The sequence below is a fragment of the Muntiacus reevesi genome, chromosome 22, assembly GCF_963930625.1.
Source record: "Muntiacus reevesi chromosome 22, mMunRee1.1, whole genome shotgun sequence".
Taxonomy (NCBI): domain Eukaryota; kingdom Metazoa; phylum Chordata; class Mammalia; order Artiodactyla; family Cervidae; genus Muntiacus; species Muntiacus reevesi.
Window position 1 is genome coordinate 24316263 of NC_089270.1, and position 18154 is coordinate 24334416.

Here is an 18154-nt window from a genome sequence, read left to right on the forward strand (position 1 = left end):
TGATATCATCTGAGCACCTGTGTGCCAGTTCCCGTGTTCTGAGAAGAGAGTGTTACAAAGATGGTCATGTTCCCACTCCTAAGGAACTCATAATTTGAAAAGATATTTATATAAATGGCTATATAACAAGGAGGACAGATAAATGTGGCATAGGGGCTGCCAATGCTATGAGACAGAGGTGGAAGACAGGGAGACGGAGTCCCATCTGTACTTGAGACAGGAGGCAGATGCCACCCCCGACAGGGTAAAGCAATTACAGATTCATGAACTGTCAAGACAAAACAGGACAATTAAGGGAGGAGACTGGGCCATGCCCAGACCACCTATTCTCCCTGAAGCCTGGAGACTTCTCTGACCACACATAACCAGAAAAGGCTCCTTGCAGGCCAAAGGGGAGTATTGTCAAGGGATTTTCTACCCAGATGCCTTTTCAGTAAAATCCATCTTGGCTAAGAGATGTGTGAGCACACACAGGAGGATCTTGAGATCTATCAACTGTGGACTGTGAACCAGGCAAATCACAGTGATTGGCCAAAGGAAACCCAGAAGAAATACCCCATAAAAGTGATTCAAACAGCCATGAGGGCGCGACTCAGTGGCTCTTTCTCTCCCTGAGTCTGCCCGTGTGTCTGTCCACACGGACTGTACTCTTTTCCCTTCTAATAAATATTTCACTAGCTTCACTTCTTTCCGTCTTTGTGGGAATTCTCTTCTGCAAAACCAAAGGACCACTGACCACTGGTCAATGCTAGCATCTAGCATCTAGGGGCTAGCATCTGGTGCTCTCACCGCTGTGACTTGGCCTCAATCTCTGGCTGGGAACGCAAGCCCCGTTCCAAGCCTTTGGAGGCCAAGGCCACCGGAGATCTTACTTAACTCTTAAGCACCTAGAATATGGGCTTTATAGTCTGACTGTCCTGGGTTTTGCCATTTCTTTGTAAACTCGGCCATGATATTGAACTCTCCATGGGTCCATTTTTTTTTTTTTTTTAAGGTATTGATTTATTTGGCTGTGCTGGGTCTTACCTGTGGCATGTAGGATCTAGTTCTCTGACCAGGGATTGAACTCAAGCCCTTTGCACTGGGAGCTCAGAGTCTTAGCCACTGGACCACCAGGAAAGTCCCCACAGCTCCATTTCTTTATATAATGGACGTTAAAAAAGTATGTATCTCTTACAGTCATTGTAAGAGTCAAATGAGACAATGAATGTAAAATACCTGGCATGTTAGTAAGTGCTCAGATAAATGATAATTATTCTTGTGAATTTTATTTATTTATTTACTTTCGGCTATGCTGCCAGAACTTAGTTTCTTGATCAGGGATTGAACCTGGGCCCCCGCATCAAAAGCACAGGGTCCCAGCCACTGGACTGCCAGGGAATTCCCTCTTGTGAATTTTAGATCATTAAACTTTTGGGGATTTTCGAAGTTATTTAATCAACCCTTCCCCTGCACACCTAACTTTATGCTATAGGATCAAAATACTAAGTGGTTTAGTATTGTGGAGGAGGAGGTAGAAGCAGGCGTCCTGGAGGGGAGACCCTGGAAGACAGAGATGTTAAAATGCGGAGAATTTTCACAAATGAGATGGGCATTTTGAAGGTGAGTTTGAGGAGGCCTGTTCCTCTAGCCCAGCCCACTGGCCCTCCTTTTTTCCTCCCCATTTGCAGCTACTTAGTGTATTTTAATGGAGACTTTACATTTACATATGTAAACTCTGCCCCGTATTTGAGCTGTTCTTGGCCAGAAAGTCTCAGCCGCCTGTGCATGATAAGCTCTGGTTCCTTCTTGTTTATTATTTTCCCCTTCTCAACAAACCTTCCTCTGGACTGTCAGGGGCTGAGCTTGCTGCATTTTTATTCCTCAAGTGTCTAGCATGATGCGCAAAGGAGTAAGTGTTTTTGGTTTTCTTTTTTTAACTTTTTCTTAATACTAACAAGAGTTGCTGAATGAAAGAATAACTATTGAAATATTAACAAGGGCTGTTGAAAGAATGAATGACTACTGAAATACTGACAAGAGTTGTTGAATGAAAGCATGAGTAATTACATTTTCTGAATAAATAATGAATACATTAGCAAACAAATAGTTACAGGGTGGCCTTTAACAATAGGCTCGCAAAAAAAAAAAAAAAAATTACATTTATTTTCCCAGGGGAAAATCAGGTATAGAGGAAAGCTAAAAGAATTGCACTCATTTATTAACATTTCTTTTGAGTTTTAGGAATAATATTTTATTCATATCACTGTTTACTCAACGGAGCTAGAATGATTCAGTTTATATAGTTAGCTTCTTTCCTAAAAGGTGCCTGGGAAACAATGTTTTTTAATTTTTATTTATTTATTTATTTATTTTTCTGCTAGTATACAGACTAATAACGTTGTTAGTCCTGTGGCTTCCAACCTATGTCTAAAAGAAGATGATGAAAGATACACCAGGCCAAGAAACACTTTTGGAAACTGTGTCTATGCTCTTTTCTCCCTCTGGGTGTAGAGCAAGGGGCTGGTGGTCTGGCTCCAAGACCTGCTTATGGAGCTTAGCCACAAGTGATAAGGCCTCCCAGGCAGCTCCCACCCATCTTCTAATCTGTTTAAGATCTTGGTCAAAGGTTTGTAAATTTCACCAGGATCTGAACCTTTTGAAGGTCCCAACCCCTCCTGCCCTTCCCATCCTTTGTAACTTTGGTCTCTTACAAAATCCTTTTCACTTGGGTTAATGATCAGTTATTCAACAAATATTTGTATCAAGAACCAGTCTTTGTCTCTTAAGAGTTGACAGTCTTTGTGGGGAGATAAGTTAAAAGACAATTAAACCTCGTGAGTCAGCAATTGTATTTCTGAGTATATACCCCAAAAGAATTGAAAGCACAGACTTGAACAGGTAATCTGTACACCCACATTCATAGCAGCATTACTCACAATAGCCAAAGTGTATAAACAACCCAAGTGTCCACTGATGGATGAATGGATACACAAAATGTGGTATACACAGGGACTTTGCTGGTCATCTGGTGGTTAAGAATCCACCTTGCAATGCAGGGCGCACAGGTTCCATCCCTGGTTGGGGAGCTAAGTCCCACAAGCCAAGGAACAACTAAGCCCGAGCTCTGCAACTAGAGCCCTTGCACTGCAAGGAAAGATGCCACATGCTACAACTAAGACCCAAAGCAGCCAAATAAATAAAAACAAATAAAATGTGGTATATAAATACAATGAAATACTATTCAACCTTAAAAAGGGAGGACATTCTGATACATGGATGAATCTGGAAGGCATTATTCTTGGTGAAATGAGGTCAGAAGAAGAGGACACACAAGATTCCACTTCTGTGAGGTACATAAGAGTATTCAGATTCATAGAGACAGAGTAGAATTGGTTGCTAGGGGCTGGGGGAGAGAGAATGGGGAACTAATGCTTAACAGGCATGTGGTTTCAGTTTGGGAAGATTGAAATGTTCTGGGGATGGACGGTGGTGCTGGTGCACAGGTATGTGACTGCATTAAGGCCGCTGAACTGCACCCTTAACGTGAAGTCACTCAGTTGTGTCCGACTCTTTGCGATGCCATGGATTGTAGCCCACGAGGCTCCTCCATCCATGGGATTTTCCAGGGAAGAATACTGGAGTGGGTTGCCATTTTCTTCTCCAGGAGGTCTTCCTGACCCAGGGATTGAACCCGGGTCTCCTGCATTGTAAGCAGACACTTTACCATCTGAGCCACCTACTAGAAATAGTACCCTTAAAAAATAGCTGTAATAGCTAAGAAGGCACAGCGGTAATGAACCTACTTGACTACGCAGGAGACGTGGTTCGACCCGTGGGTTGGGAAGATCCCCCGGAGAAGGAAATGGCTACCCACTCTAGTATTCTTGCCTGGAGAATTCCATGGCAGGCTACAGTCCATAGGGTCCCAAAGAGCTGGAACAATGACTGAGCAGCTAAACAGCGACAACGTTGCAAGTAGGCCACATGACTCTAGCAACTCCATCTGCTCATCTACTGAGTCCACTGATATCTTTGTCTCTTCAGCTCCTTTTCCCTGGCTAGTCTGGAAGCTTTCCTTTTCCTCGGCCCTCAGCGGTGGCCTCTGGGGACTGCTAGGGGGGTTAGCCTGGTAGGGTAGCTGGTTACTGCTCAGTGCTGTAGGGACCCTGCAGCCAGTGTGTGGGTTGCTGAGGTCTGTACTGGGACCTAGGCAAAGAGTCTAGGCATAGGGGCTGAGGCTTGAAACCTTTACGGCTGTCACTTAGCAATGCAGGTGGGAGAAGATGGGAGCCTGCATCAGATGTGGGGTTGAGAGATGGAGGGAAGAGATTTGCAAGAGCTTAGTGGTCGCCGACCGGAAGAGCAGCATTCGGAGAAAGAGCACTCGAGGCAGACACCAGGTTTCTGGTTTGGGTGACACGGTGGATGAGAAGGCTGCTGCTGAGAGGTGGTTACAGTGGGTCGAATGTCTTAGGGGAAACAAAGACGTCTGTTTTCTGTTTTTGGACATGCCTAGTTTAAGAGGCTTGCAAGATATCCAAGGAGCCAGTTATCCTAAAGGAAATAGCAGTTTTAATTTTATACAAAGAAGACTCAGAAGGATCCATTAGAAGAACAGATTGAGATTAAAAAAAAAGAAAAGAGAGAGAGAGGAAAAAAAGTAATGTTCAGAAGTCTTCCAAAGAGAATATAGGACCAGATGTGCAGCTTGAATACTTTTGGCATCTTCCAGTACAAGTCTGATTTCTGATTTATGTTTATTTTCAGCAAGTAACCCACACTCAGTTTGCTTCTCTTGGTTCTCATTAACAAAATCACTGATTGGGATCCAGCACTAGTTCTGTGGGCTTGCTGATTGAAAGCCAAGCCGTGATTTTCAGGGCTTAAAAGCAAAAATAAGACCCTTTAGTTTTTCCACATTATAAAACGCAACCCCCTAATTTTATCTCATTGTGAATGGTTTCTTTGTTCTAAGCTTGACTAGCCTTCAAAAGGATTTTCATTGGGGAGGTATTTCTATTATTTAATTTGCTTTGTTTTTAGATTATGCGTACCTCCCATTTTACATCTATTATCACTGTGGCTGCAAACTCCTGACATTACTTCTGGGAACAGTGATTGGCCTTGATCTTCCCAGCCTGGCCCTGCTTTCTCAAGGTCCTTGCAGGCTTGAAGATTCAACCATATAAATCATCAAGCTCATACCTGAGACCTTCCTCCATCTGCCTAAACTTGGCTCAGTTTCTCTTCACACGTTAGGCCAGCTGTCCTTCCTCTTTTGAGACCCAGTATAGATATTGCTGAAGATAGAACATTTGGGTTTTGGATACTGTCTCACTGCTAGTCAGTCTGTGTGACAAGAAACAATCTTGCTTTTGTGTCCTATGTTGCAATATACCAGGTACTTTTGTGTGTGTTCAATGGCTCAGTCCTGTCCAACTCTGTGACTCCATGGATTGTAGCCTGCCAGGCTCTTCTGTCCGTGGAATTTTCCAGGCAAGAATACTGGACTGGGTTGCCATTTCCTACTCCTGACCCAGGAATCCTCCTGACCCCGAGATCAAAACCGCGCCTCTTGCGTCTCCTGCATTGGCAGGCAGATTCTTTACCACTGGTGCCACCTGGGAAACCCAAGGTACTTTTACATTCGTTATTGCATCATCACCTCCTGGGCCTCAGTTTCTTCATCTGTGAAATGGGGATAAACATATCTGCTTATCAGAACACCTGTAAAGATCATGACTGATGAGATACAGAGTCCATGGGAAGATACCAAACATGATTTTAAAATATATACAATATTAAATTTACAGCTCATGTTTCTGAAACTCCTCAACAGTTATTCTCCTGGTCTTTCCAGCAAAAGTAACTGGCAGCTCCTATTCCAATGCTCTTTTTAATATTAGCTATAGTAAACCTGCCACTCATCAAGTTCCTACCAGGGTAGATAATAATTGCATTAAGAATCCCTGTTTAGGGACTTTCCTGGTGGTCCAGTGGCTAAGACTCCTCATTCCCAATGCAGGGGGCCCAGGTTCAATCCCTGATCAGAGAACTAGATCCCACATGCTGCAGATCCAGCCTGCCACAACTAAAGATTACACATATTGCAACTAAGGCCCGGCATAGCCAAATACATAAATATTAAATAATAGAATCCCCATTTAGTTCTCAGTCTTGAAAGTAGGTACTAACATGTCCATTTTGCAGATAAGGAAACAGAGGCTCAGCAAGGTGAAAATAGCCAACCCTGTTTCACACAATGAACACGTGGCAAAGACAGGATTGTCAACCAGGTTGGATGTGAACCTGGACTTCTGCTCTTAATTGTTACCATTTACCGACTCACTCAGCTCTCCACTTTTCAAAGCAAACTCTTCTTTCCTTCTTCTTCCTCTGCCTCCCTCTATCTCTTTCCTAAAAGTAACTTTACTTCCAGGCCTTGGAAACTCCTATTTTGGAAACCACAAGTACATAAAAGAAACCTGCTTGGATGTTCTTCACCGACTTGGGGCCAGAGGGAGGTGAGGGGGTTAATGGACAAATGGAAAGCACATTTGCTATGTTTGCGGCATCCTGTGGTCTTTATCCGGACAAGAGACGCCAGAGCAGTGGACCAGGTCTCGAGAAGAGAAGTGGATCCTCCTCTGCCTTTCAGCTGCCCACTCCCTGGATGCCTCCCTTTTGACTTGCAGGCTTTCTACCCCAAATCTTGTATGACTTGGGGGCTGGCCAGAGGTGGGAGGGCTTGGGAACCCAGCCGGAAAGGGGGATGGGGAGAGGAGGAAGATTAAGGAAAGAAAAGCAGCTGGAACTCATCTCCTGGGGACTGGCCAAGAAGGAGGCCCAGACCCTGGGAAATCTGCCTGTCTCCTGTCTCCTGTTACACAACCCCCTCCCAGCCTCCTCTGCAGCCTGTGTGACACAGGACTTAGCCCAGTGGTGGCGGCTCCCAACAGAAGGTGCTCCCGCTGTCCCGGCAGATGTGGAGACCCCCGCCGGGAGAGGAGACGTGCTTCCAGGCTGCAAGGAGCTCCTTGCCAAAAGGGAGAGACGACCTTCCAAGTGTCAACACTGCAAATCAGAAAATTAAACAAATCCCTGGATGGGCAGGACTCCAGTCACCAAGGCAGTGTGGTGAGCAAACATGTGGGTATTTAGGGATGGGAGGACAATAAAGGTACTGATCTCGATAGAAGGTGAAGTCTAAACCTTCAGTCTTTTCTGCAAGACTCTGGTCTCCAGAGGAGCCCAGCAGAGGGTAGAAGCTGGTGCATAAGGGAAAGAACCATGGAAGGAGTTTGCTGGAATGAATCTGGGGTGAGAAAGATCCTCTGGAGGATCTTAAAGTCATTCCAAGCTTGTTTTAAATTTAGAGAAAATTAGGTCATCCTGGAATCATCCTTGGTCTGTACATGAGGTCAGGAGAAACTATTTTTGAAAATAGATTATGTCATGTCACTTCCCTGCTTGAAACCACTGGATCTTCCATCAGAATAAAAGTAAATCCCAAAGCTCCTGCCTTGGCCTGCAGGCTTCATGACAGGTCCCTGCTGATCTTTGACACCTCATTTCCCACCCAACGGGCTCCAGCCCTGCTGGCCTTCCTAGGTTCTGAGAGCTCCAAACTCAGGGCTTTTGTATCTCTATTCCCTTTACCTAGAAAAATGTCCCTGGCCTCTGTTTCTGATAGTACTTTTTAAACTACTATTAAAAGATGCTTGCTCCTTGGAAGAAAAGCTATGACCAACCTGAAAGTGAAAGTGAAAGTCACTCAGTCATGTCAGACTCTTGCAACCCCATGGACTATACGGTCCATGGAATTCTCTAGGACAGAATACTGGAGTGGGCAGCCTTTCCCTTCTCCAGGGATCAAATCGAGGTCTCCTGCATTATAGGTAGATCCTTTACCAACTGAACTATCAGGGAAGCCCCATGACCAACCTAGAAAGCATATTAAAAAGCAGAGACATTACTTTGCCAACAAAGATGCATCTAAAGATCCATCCATCCAAAGATCCAAAAGCTATGATTTTTCCAGTAGTCAGGTATGGATGTGAAAGTTGGACCATAAAGAAGGCTGAATGCTGATGAATTGATTCTTTTGAACTGTGGTGTAGAGAAGACTCTTGAGAGTACCTTGGACTGCACAAGGGATCAAACTAGTCCATCCTCTTTCCTATTCAGGAAATCAATCCTGAATATTCATTGGAAGAATTCATGCTGAAGCTGAAGCTCCAATATTTTGGCCACCTGATTCGAAAAGCTGACTCCTTAGAAAAGACCCTGATGCTGGGAAAGATTGAAGGCAAGAGGAGAAGGGGATGACAAAGGATGAGATGGTTGGATGACATCACTGACTCAATGGACATGAGTTTGAGCAAATTCTGGGAGACGGTGAGGGACAAGGAGGCCTGGTGTGCTGCAGTCCATGGGGTCACAAAGAGTCAGACACAACTGAGCAACTGAACAACAAGAAATATAATAGAAAATATATAATAAGGATTTGTCTTATGAAATCTATGTGGATACATGTATTCCGGATTATGATATAAAGTAAAATTCTTACTAATGAGTCTGAGTCCATAAACTTTGACATTCACTGGCTCAGGAGTTGGTTGTACATAACTCAGGCTTTTATTTTCCTAACAGGGGTAACTTTGATTTACAAGAAGCTTTCTTACCTCTTTGGAGAGGCACTGCTATGAATGTTTGATAGAAGTGAATTGATCCTGGCCTCAAAAATGAATAACCAACTTTAGCAATTTTCATGTATACTTGGAAGTTAATTAATGTCTTCATGTCTCCACGTTGCATGTCTCTGTGATATTAATAGGGAAATGGGATCTATGATTAAGTTCTATAGCAGGCTTTGCTGTTTAGCCAACCCAACCACCTCTCCCAGACTCCTGTCTGCTTGCCATATGCTACTACAGAGCCTGGAAAAGCTAAGTATTTCACTCTCCAGACTCCCTTGCAGCTCAGGATGGCCACATGACACAGACCTGGTCAATGAGCTACAAAGGAAAGTCTGCCCAAACGTTGTTGGAAAAGTTTTTTTTTTTTTTCTTTTCTAATAAAAGAAGCTCTAGTTGGCATTGTCTATACCGCTCCTTCCTGCTTTGAATGAAGATGTGATTCCTATAGCTGTTATGGATCTGCAACCATATTTTGATGATGAGGAAAAGTCCTAGGGACTTCCCTCATGATCGGGTGACTGAGACTCCATGCTCCCAATGCATGGGGCTCAGGTTCTAGCCCTACTCAGGGAACTAGGTCCCATGTGTCACAACCAAGAGTTTGAATATGGCAACTAAAGATCCTGTGTGCTACAATGAAGAATGAAGATCCCACATGCCACAAGCTATATATATTTTAAATAGAAAAAGTCCTAGAAAACCAGAGATGCTGGCTCTGATAACTGGGAGTTCTGCAAGCTTTGCTCATGTCACATTTGTTGATATCCCAGTGGCTAAAGCCAAGCTCAGAGAACCACACAAGACTGAAGATACCAGTAAACATGATTCACTGGAGCTGTTACTGTAACAAGCTACCATTCAGTTTCTCAAGACACTTTATTTCCATCTGTTGGAAAATTGTTATAGTATATTCATTTTATTGGAACAAGACACTTCACTGTTATCTGCTTTAAAAAAAAATCATTGTAGTAAATATGTAAATGTGTGATATCTAAAATGGACATAGTACCCCTTTAGGTGTGGCATCATGGTGCAGTGCACAACCTGTACAACTATACCGAGTGGCCCTAATAAATCTTATTAGCACACTTTGATTGTATTTGAGGGTTATGTTCAAGTTTTATGTGTCATTGGTGCTTCACACCTAACAGTATGCCTGACATTTTAGGAATATTTGTCTTCCGTCACTTCTCCAAATTCCTTTTGCCTACTACAGAGCTGCCAGGGTTAACTTTTTAAGCAAAATAACAATAGCAACTAACATATTTTGAGCTAATATATTTTCTAATATTCCAGACACTGTGCTAAGTATCTCATTTAATACTCACAGCTACTTTAGGAAGCAAGCATCTTTATTATTCCCATTTTATAGGTGAGAAAGTTGGCATTTAGACATATTATGTGGTGGTGATGGTTTAGTTGCTAAGTCATGTCCAACTCTTGCAACCCCATGGACTGTAGTCTGCCAGACTCCTCTGTCCATGGGATTCTCCAAACAAGAATACTGGAGTGGGTTGCCGTTTCCTTCTCCAGGGGTTCTTCCTGATCCAGGAATCAAAACCAGGTCTCCTGCGTTGCAGGCAGATTCCTGTAATCATGTATATTATTAATATGTGTGTGAAGACCAAAGACCTCACTGGGGACGTTAGGGAGTATATATGTAGACCCTATGTTACTGTTTCTCGTTGCCCTTCACTCTCTAAGTCGTGTCTGACTCTCTGCAATTGCCAGGCTCCTCTGTCCATGGGATTTCCCAGGCAAGAATACCGGAATGGGTTGCCATTTCCTTCTCCAGACATATTATGTAGCCTGCCGCAAATTTGCCAACTAGTACAAGGCAGAGTAAAACTGAAACTCAGGTATGTTTGCCTCCAAAGTATATTGGGCATCCTCTGAATAGTATTTCTTATAGTGAGCTCTTTGGACCACCTCCATCAAAATTATCTAAGGTTCCTGTTAAAATGCAGAATCTTGTGCTCGCTTCGGCAGCACATATACAAAAATTGGAACGATATAGAGAAGATTAGCATGGCCCCTGCGCAAGGATGACACGCAAATTCATGAAGCATTCCATATTTTTTAAAATAAAACACACCTTGTGGCAAAAAAAAAATTTAAAAAATGCAGAATCTTGCGCCCCATCCTGGACTTACTAAAGCTTGAACTTTTTTTTAACTAAAAAAATTTTCCTTGAAAGATATTTGATTTACAATGTTGTGTTAGTGTCAGGTGTACGTACAGCAGAGTGATTCAGTTGAATATATATGTATATATTCTTTTATAGATATACATATATTCTTTTTTAGATTCTTTTCCATTATAGATTATTACAAGATATTGACTATAGTTTCCTGTGCTATACAGGAGGTCCTTGTTGATTTTATTCTTCTCTAGCCACTAGGGAAGCCCCATTTTATACATAGTAGTGTGTACATATTAATCCCAAATTCCTAATTTATCCCTCCCCCCACCCCCTTTAGTAATCATAACTTTGTTTTCTATGTCTGAGTCTATTTCTGCTTTGTAAATAAATGTATTTGTGCCATTTTTTTATATTCATATGAGTGATATCATATGGTATGTATCTTTCTCGTCTGATTTACTTCACCTAGTATGAAATCTTGGAAAAGGCAAAGGCACCCCACTCCAGTTCTGTTGCCTGGAAAATCCCATGGATGGAGGAGCCTGGTGGGCTGCAGTCCATGGGGTCACTAGGAGTCGGACATGACTGAGTGACTTCACTTTCACTTTTCACTTTCATGCGTTGGAGAAGGAAATAGCAACCCACTCCAGTGTTCTTGCCTGGAGAATCCCAGGGATGGGGGAGCCTGGTGGGCTGCCGTCTATGGGGTCGCACAGAGTCGGACACGACTGAAGCGACTTAGCAGCAGCAGCAGTAGCAGCAGCATGAAATCTCCAGGTTCATCCATGTTGCTGCAAATGGTATTATTTCATTTTTTATAGCTGAGTATTATTCATACACACACACATATATATCTTCTTTATCCATTTAACTGTAGATGGACATTTAGGTTGCTTCCATGTCTTGGGTATTGTAAATAGAGATGCTATGAACATTGGGCTGCATATGTCTTTTCAAATTACAGTTTTCTCCAGATATATATCCAAGAGTGAGGTTGCTGGATCATACGGTAGTTGTATTTTCAGTTTTTTAAGGAACTTCCATAGTGTTCTCCATAGTAGCTGCACCAATTTACATTCCTACCAACAGAGAAGGAGGGTTCCTTTTCTCCACTCTCTCCAGCATTTGTTTGTGGAGTTTTTGATGATGGCCATTCTGACAAGTATAAGGTGATGCCTCACTGTAGTTTTGATTTGCACTTCTCTAATAATTAACGATGTTGAGCATCTTTTCGTGTGACTGTTGGCCATCTGTATGTCTTCTTTGGAGAAATGTGTATTTAAAGTTTCTGCCCAATTTTTTATTGGGTTTTTGTTTTTTTGATATCGAGCTGTGTGAACTTTTGTATATTTTGGAACTTAATCGTTTTTTGGTGGCATCGTTTGAAAATATTTTCTCCCATTCTATAGGTTTTTGTTTTGTTTTTGTTTTGACTCAATGATAAAAGAATCTGCCTGCAATGCAGATGTAAGAGAAGCAAACTTGATCCCTGGGTCCGGAAGATCCCACGGAGGAGGAAATGGCAACCCACTCCAGTATTCTTGCCAGGGAAACCCTAGGAACAGAAGAGCCTGGCAGGCTTGGGGTCACAGAGTCAGGCAAAACTGAGCACACACGCGAGTACAACATGATAATTTGACACTTGTATTCATCGTGAAATGATCACAATAAGTCTAGGTAACATCTGTCTCCACACAGTTACAAAATAATTTTTTTCTTGTGATAAGGACTTTTAAGATATACTCTCTTAGCAACTTTTAAATATGCAATACGATATTATTAACTGTAGTCCCCATACTGTACATCGCTTCCCATCACTTGTTTTATAACCAAAAGTTTGTACCTTAATAAGTTTTAATAAAAGTTTTTCAGTAAGGTCAAATGCTTTAAAACAATAATAGTTCTAATGTAAAAATCATAAATTAATAATAAATTAGACCTTATATTTCAGACCAAAAAAGCAAACAAAAACACACAGCCGAAAGACACTTAAATAAAAGACAGGAAATAGGATGGAGTAAAAAGTTGTTTCTCAACTTATAAAAAAAAATTCAAAATAATTTGTTCTAAATGCTAATATTGAGAGTAAATATAGATTCAAGAAGAGTTACATGTTTTTATTTTATTTTTGTTATAGAAAATCATACATACACAAAACTAGAGACTGGCAAACTGATTGTCGATCATTCAATAATTACCAATATTCTGCTGTTTTTTCAAATGATGCCTATTTTAAAACACTTTCATTAATTCATTAAAAAAGGGCTAAAAGCAATTAGGTTGATTAAGGAATACCCTAGTGTGTGATATTGGAAAACCTTCCTTGGTTTGAAAAGAATGTCCTTAGCAGCTATTATCTAGTCATCAGTGAAAGTGAAGTTGCTGTCGTGTTCGACTCTTTGAGACCCCATGGACTGTAGACTACCAGGCTTCTCCGTCCATGGGATTTTCCAGGCAAGCGTACTGGAGTGAGTTGCCATTTTCTTCTCCAGGGGATCTTTCTGTCCCAGGGATCGAACCCAGGTCTCCCCACTTTGTAGGCAGACACTTTACCTTCTGAGCCAGCAGGGAAGCCCTAGTCATCAGTGGTGATCACCTATAGGCAAGAATCAACAGTTTCCCACTCTAAGCATCTTTTGGGGAGGAGTGAAGTGTGTGTGTGTGTGTGTGGGGGGTGGTGGTCGGGAGCTGTCTCAGACTGCCCTGGCCTGGGGGCTGGGCTTGATAGCTGGAGGGAATCAAATACCCTTGACTCTTCTGCTCCACCTCATTAGTGGCTGGTTGAAAGCTAGATAAGAAGAGTGATGATAATTGGGCCAGAAGTTTCTCTGAAGGGAAATGGATATCAAAGGTTTGGACTGGATTTTGACAAATTCACAATGAGTCTTACATTTAGACTTCTGAGGATGGCTTCTTTTTTTTTTTTTTTTTTTTTTTGAGGATGGCTTCTGAAAGCAACTCAATTATATTGTTTTGTGAGTCTGTAATTTAATGTAAACATTAAAAATATTCTACAATTTGTAGCTATTTGGCATTTATCAATTTTAAAAAAATATTCTGGGAGTTTCAACAAATAGAGTTCTGGGGTGCTTTTTTATTTTTTATTTTATTTTTTTTCCCAATTATTTTTATTAGTTGGAGCTAATTACTTTACAATATTGTAGTGGTTTTTGCCATACATTGACATGAATCAGCCATGGATTTACATGTGTTCCCCATCCTGGACCCCCTCCCACCTCCCTCCCCATCCCATCCCTTTGGGTCTTCCCAGTGCACCAGCCCAGAGCAATTGTCTCATGCATCCCACTGGACTGGCGATCTGTTTCACACTTGATAATATACATGTTTCGATGCTGTTCTCTCAGATCATCCCACCCTCGCCTTCTCTCATAGAGTCCAAAAGTCTGTTCTATACATCTGTGTCTCTTCTTCTGTCTTGCATATAGGGTTATCGTTACCATCTTTCTAAATTCCACATATATGCGTTAGAATACTGTATTGGTGTTTTTCTCCTGGGGTGCTCTTGATCCCTGCAAGACTCTAGTGGTTAGAAGAATTCAGAAAATGTTGCTCTATTTTATTCAGTGTTGACCCTGGGGGGGGGGGGGGGCGGTTTCTTTACAGGCGGCTCCTGTCTGAAGCTGGTGGAGATAGTGCCAAAGTTAGAATTAGGTCCAGGAGTGACCAAAAAAAAAAAAAAGAAAGAAAGAAAGAAAGAAAAAAAGACCAAGAAGCCTTTGGGTAAAGAGGCAGAAGACATTTGCTTGGGGAAACAATACGGAAAAAAATAAAGTGAGAGATGGGGTGGACATACTAAGATCAGACCTAGGAGAAACAGGAGGAGTTCCATGGTCTCTGGGTCCACAACAGGAAATCTGGACTTTAATTCAAATTTGCGTGTGTATATGTGTGTGTGCCTTTCTTAGAAAGGAGACCAGGGCAGAGAAAAACCCAGGGGCTTATTAATTATTTTATTTTATTTTTTTCACTTGAAAGGACCTCCCAGGGTGCCTGCCCTAGAGGGATGCCCAGGGGGAGCCTGAGTTGCCTTGTTTTAGGAGAAGAGCCCTGTCGCTTCCTTCTCCCCTCACCCCAGGCAGGCAGCTCTGGTAGCTCTGAGATCCCTGGAAGCGATACCCAGCTTCGCGGTCAGGGGAACTAGGAGAAGAATTCAGGGATTCCTGGTAGGTGCCTTGATCCGCGAGGGGAAGCAGCCCCTTGGCAAAGCAAGGAACAAGAATTGCAGGGAGTTTCACCCTCCCTCCCCAGAACGGGGGAGGGTTCTGGAGAGCTGGTGGTGTTTGGGAGAAAGGGTGGCCTTTGTGAAAAGCGCTAGGTCAGCAGGATGCTCGGAATGACTGCTCCCACCGCCCATTCGAGTTCTCCTTCAGCAGAGGGAAGGATGTACAACTGGAGGACTCGCTCCGCGGGACACCGAGGGCCTGTTAATCTCGGCCGGTGAAGGCTGCTGGACGGAGGAAGAGGACTGGCGTCTGGGAGACCCGCCAATAGAAAAAGCCCCTGGGGCGGCCCGCTAACGAGCTCATCCATCCAGGCAGGTTAAATGACCGGCAACTGGGTCGCCCGGCGACACAGCTGAAGGTTAGAGAGCCAAACAATGTGTAACCGTAACCGTGATGGTTTCTTCCACACGTGATTCACAGTGGGGAGGGCGGGAGAATAGACGTGCAGAGAGAATGCCTCTTTTTCTTTCTTTTCTAGTAGCAGGTGTGGAGAGGCTGAGCAGTGGCAATCAGAAATCTAAAAATAAAGCGTCACAGACTTAATATTTCAAAACAGTTTCTGACTTGCACCACCTGACTAATTTCATTGATTATAAGCTGACAAGGCTCTTGTTAGTGAATGGACATATGGTCTTGAGGGTGTTCCCCCACCCACCCCCCCAATATAGGCAGAAAGCAGAACGCTGGGATTTGCTCCCTGACAAGTATATTCGACCAGCAGCATCCTTTTTTTTTTTTTTTTTTTTCCGTTTATGCATTACGAGAGGCCACATGGAAACGTGGATGAGGCATGGCATTCCAAGCTGTCAATAAATACCAAACATGAAAACCTAAACTACTTGTTTGGGATGAATGCTGTTCTTTGCCTTTTGATTCCAGCTCAGGAAGGCTGGAAGGAAGGGAGAGAGAGAGCGGGGCAGTAAGGAAGCCTCTTCAGGGGGGCATCTTGTAATGTGGTTCCTGCTTTCCACTCCCACTCACTGGTGACTTTCTTCTTTAGAAGTCTTTTTATCTTTGTTCTCTTTACAGCCTTTTTCAACACTTTTCAGCTTACAGATGGGTGATGAGGCATGAAGAAGGTGAAGTACTCAGTGTGGGTCCCCAAAGGAACATGGTTTCAAGGAAAGTTTCTTTAGCCCTTGGGTAAAGAATCCACCTGCCAACGCAGGAGACACAGGAAACATGAGTTCCATCCCTGGGCTGGGAAAATCTCCTGGAGAAGCAAATGGCAACTCACTTCAGTATTCTTGTCTGGAAGATTCCATGGACAGACGAGCCTGGTGGGTTACAGTCCATGGGGTTGCAGAGCGGAAAATGACTCAGCACGGGCACTTCACGCCTGGCACAGGTTTAATCCCCCTCACCCACCCCCGCAGGCTACTTCCTCTCCCATTCCTGGGCTTTTGCAAGCACAGAGCCCATCTTGGGGTGGGCAAGGAGCAGAAACACCATTTGTTGCTGGCCTCCTGGACATCAAGGGCCTCACATAGGGCCTTTGGGCCTCATCTCCAGATGAGTACCCACATGGGGTCATTGTATTTGTGCATGCATGTCAAGAGCATTGGTTTATTAAAGGATCTTTAAAATACACCACCATTCAAATTCTTGTAACTGTTTTGGCATGTCTTCATTTCAAAAATAGGTTCAGAGCACGCACTGAAGTAATTTAGGCCTCTTTCACCCTCTGAGAAGACTTTAGTGCCCTGCATTCATCTAACGCACAGAAGCAGAGAGTGATCGTTCCTGCGCACAGTACTATCCCGGATGAACCAGGGTGGGGGGTCGAAATTCGCCTGACGTGGTCGTCCCCACTTAGAAGCCAAGGGAAAGATGACGGAGTCTCCGTCGTAGGCGCACCCTTGGTCTCCAGGAAGATTTTTCGCCCTCTGTTTCACAGCCTTCTCCGGAGTCGCCAGGGGAGTCTGTGGGTTCAGCGCCGAGGTGGCTGGTCCCCGCCAGGCTCCATCCTCCCCGCGCCCCGCGACCCCGCACGCAGGCCGTTGCGGGGTTTCCTCATTCTATTCCCTCCTCCTCGAAGGACAGCCGCCCCACTAACCTCAGACGGCCCTTGTTAAAAGGAAACACGGCTGTTTCCCCTTTGAGATAATGCCCACGCCCGGAGAGCTGCCCAGCCTGGGGTGGGGAGGTCACAGGGGGGTTAGATGGAGCCGGCGCTGGCGACCGCGTCCAAGCAGCCCGGAGGAAATGCGGGCTAGTTAGAAGAAGAAAACGAGGTTGGGGACCTTGAGGAGCGGCTTTTCATCTTTCGGATGCGGGAGAGCAGCCGAGGAGAGAGGGGAAGGGGTCCGGGCGGGAGCGGACCACGGGCTACTGGAGCGGACGCCGCCGGGAGACTGCGGCCCGCGGAGGGGAGGCCAGGGTCGCCCCCCAGCCTCGCTCCTGCGGTCCCGGTCCCGGAGACTGTCCCGAGGGCCCGGGGGCTGCCCGCTGCCAACGCCGCGCTACGGCCCCGGGACCCAAAGGTAAGAACGTGGGGTCTCGGCATCCCAGGGCCCGCGGGCCTGGGAGGAGATGGGCGGTGGGAAGAGAATTACGCCAGGAGTAGGGGGAGATCTTTTAGACCTTGTCACAGAGGGCGGTTAGCGCACAGGAGTGTAAATCAGTGTTGCCACGGTCATTTGTCTAAAGATGATTATTTAGGAAGGCCAGGCACCTGAAGGAGGGCAGGGGGACAGCTATGTTTTTCTCATTGCTCTCTTACTGCCATCTAGAATAACTGCTGGGAACTAGAATGGGAGCGTCCACTGACTAAGTGCCTATGAGATATATAATGTACATATGTACGGTATATATGTAACGTGTGTATATATAAGTGTGTGTATATACCTTATATATATATGTTCATATATATTCACATATATATGAAGTCATCTGACCCTCAGCATAATTGCATGTTAGCCCCATTTTACAGATGATCAAACTAAGGCATGGAGTGATAGAGTAGCTTGCACAAGGGCACGTAGTTAACCTGGGTTTGAATATAGGTTGTCTGGCTACAAAACCTGTGTGTTAAGTCTAGTTCTGTAAATAGATGAGAAATAAATTTTGAAATGAGAGATTGATTT

The 18154-nt window shown here is 44.0% G+C and overlaps 1 protein-coding gene and 1 non-coding gene across 2 annotated transcripts in view; one reads left to right on the forward strand and one right to left on the reverse strand.

The window, feature by feature from the left end:
* SEPTIN11 (septin 11) overlaps positions 1 to 18154 on the reverse strand; it is a 445529-nt gene that overhangs the window by 181268 nt on the left and 246107 nt on the right. The window lies entirely within an intron of this gene.
* LOC136153101 (U6 spliceosomal RNA) lies at positions 10655 to 10761 on the forward strand. Its single transcript, XR_010660341.1, has one exon. It is a non-coding gene; the product is annotated as a U6 spliceosomal RNA (small nuclear RNA).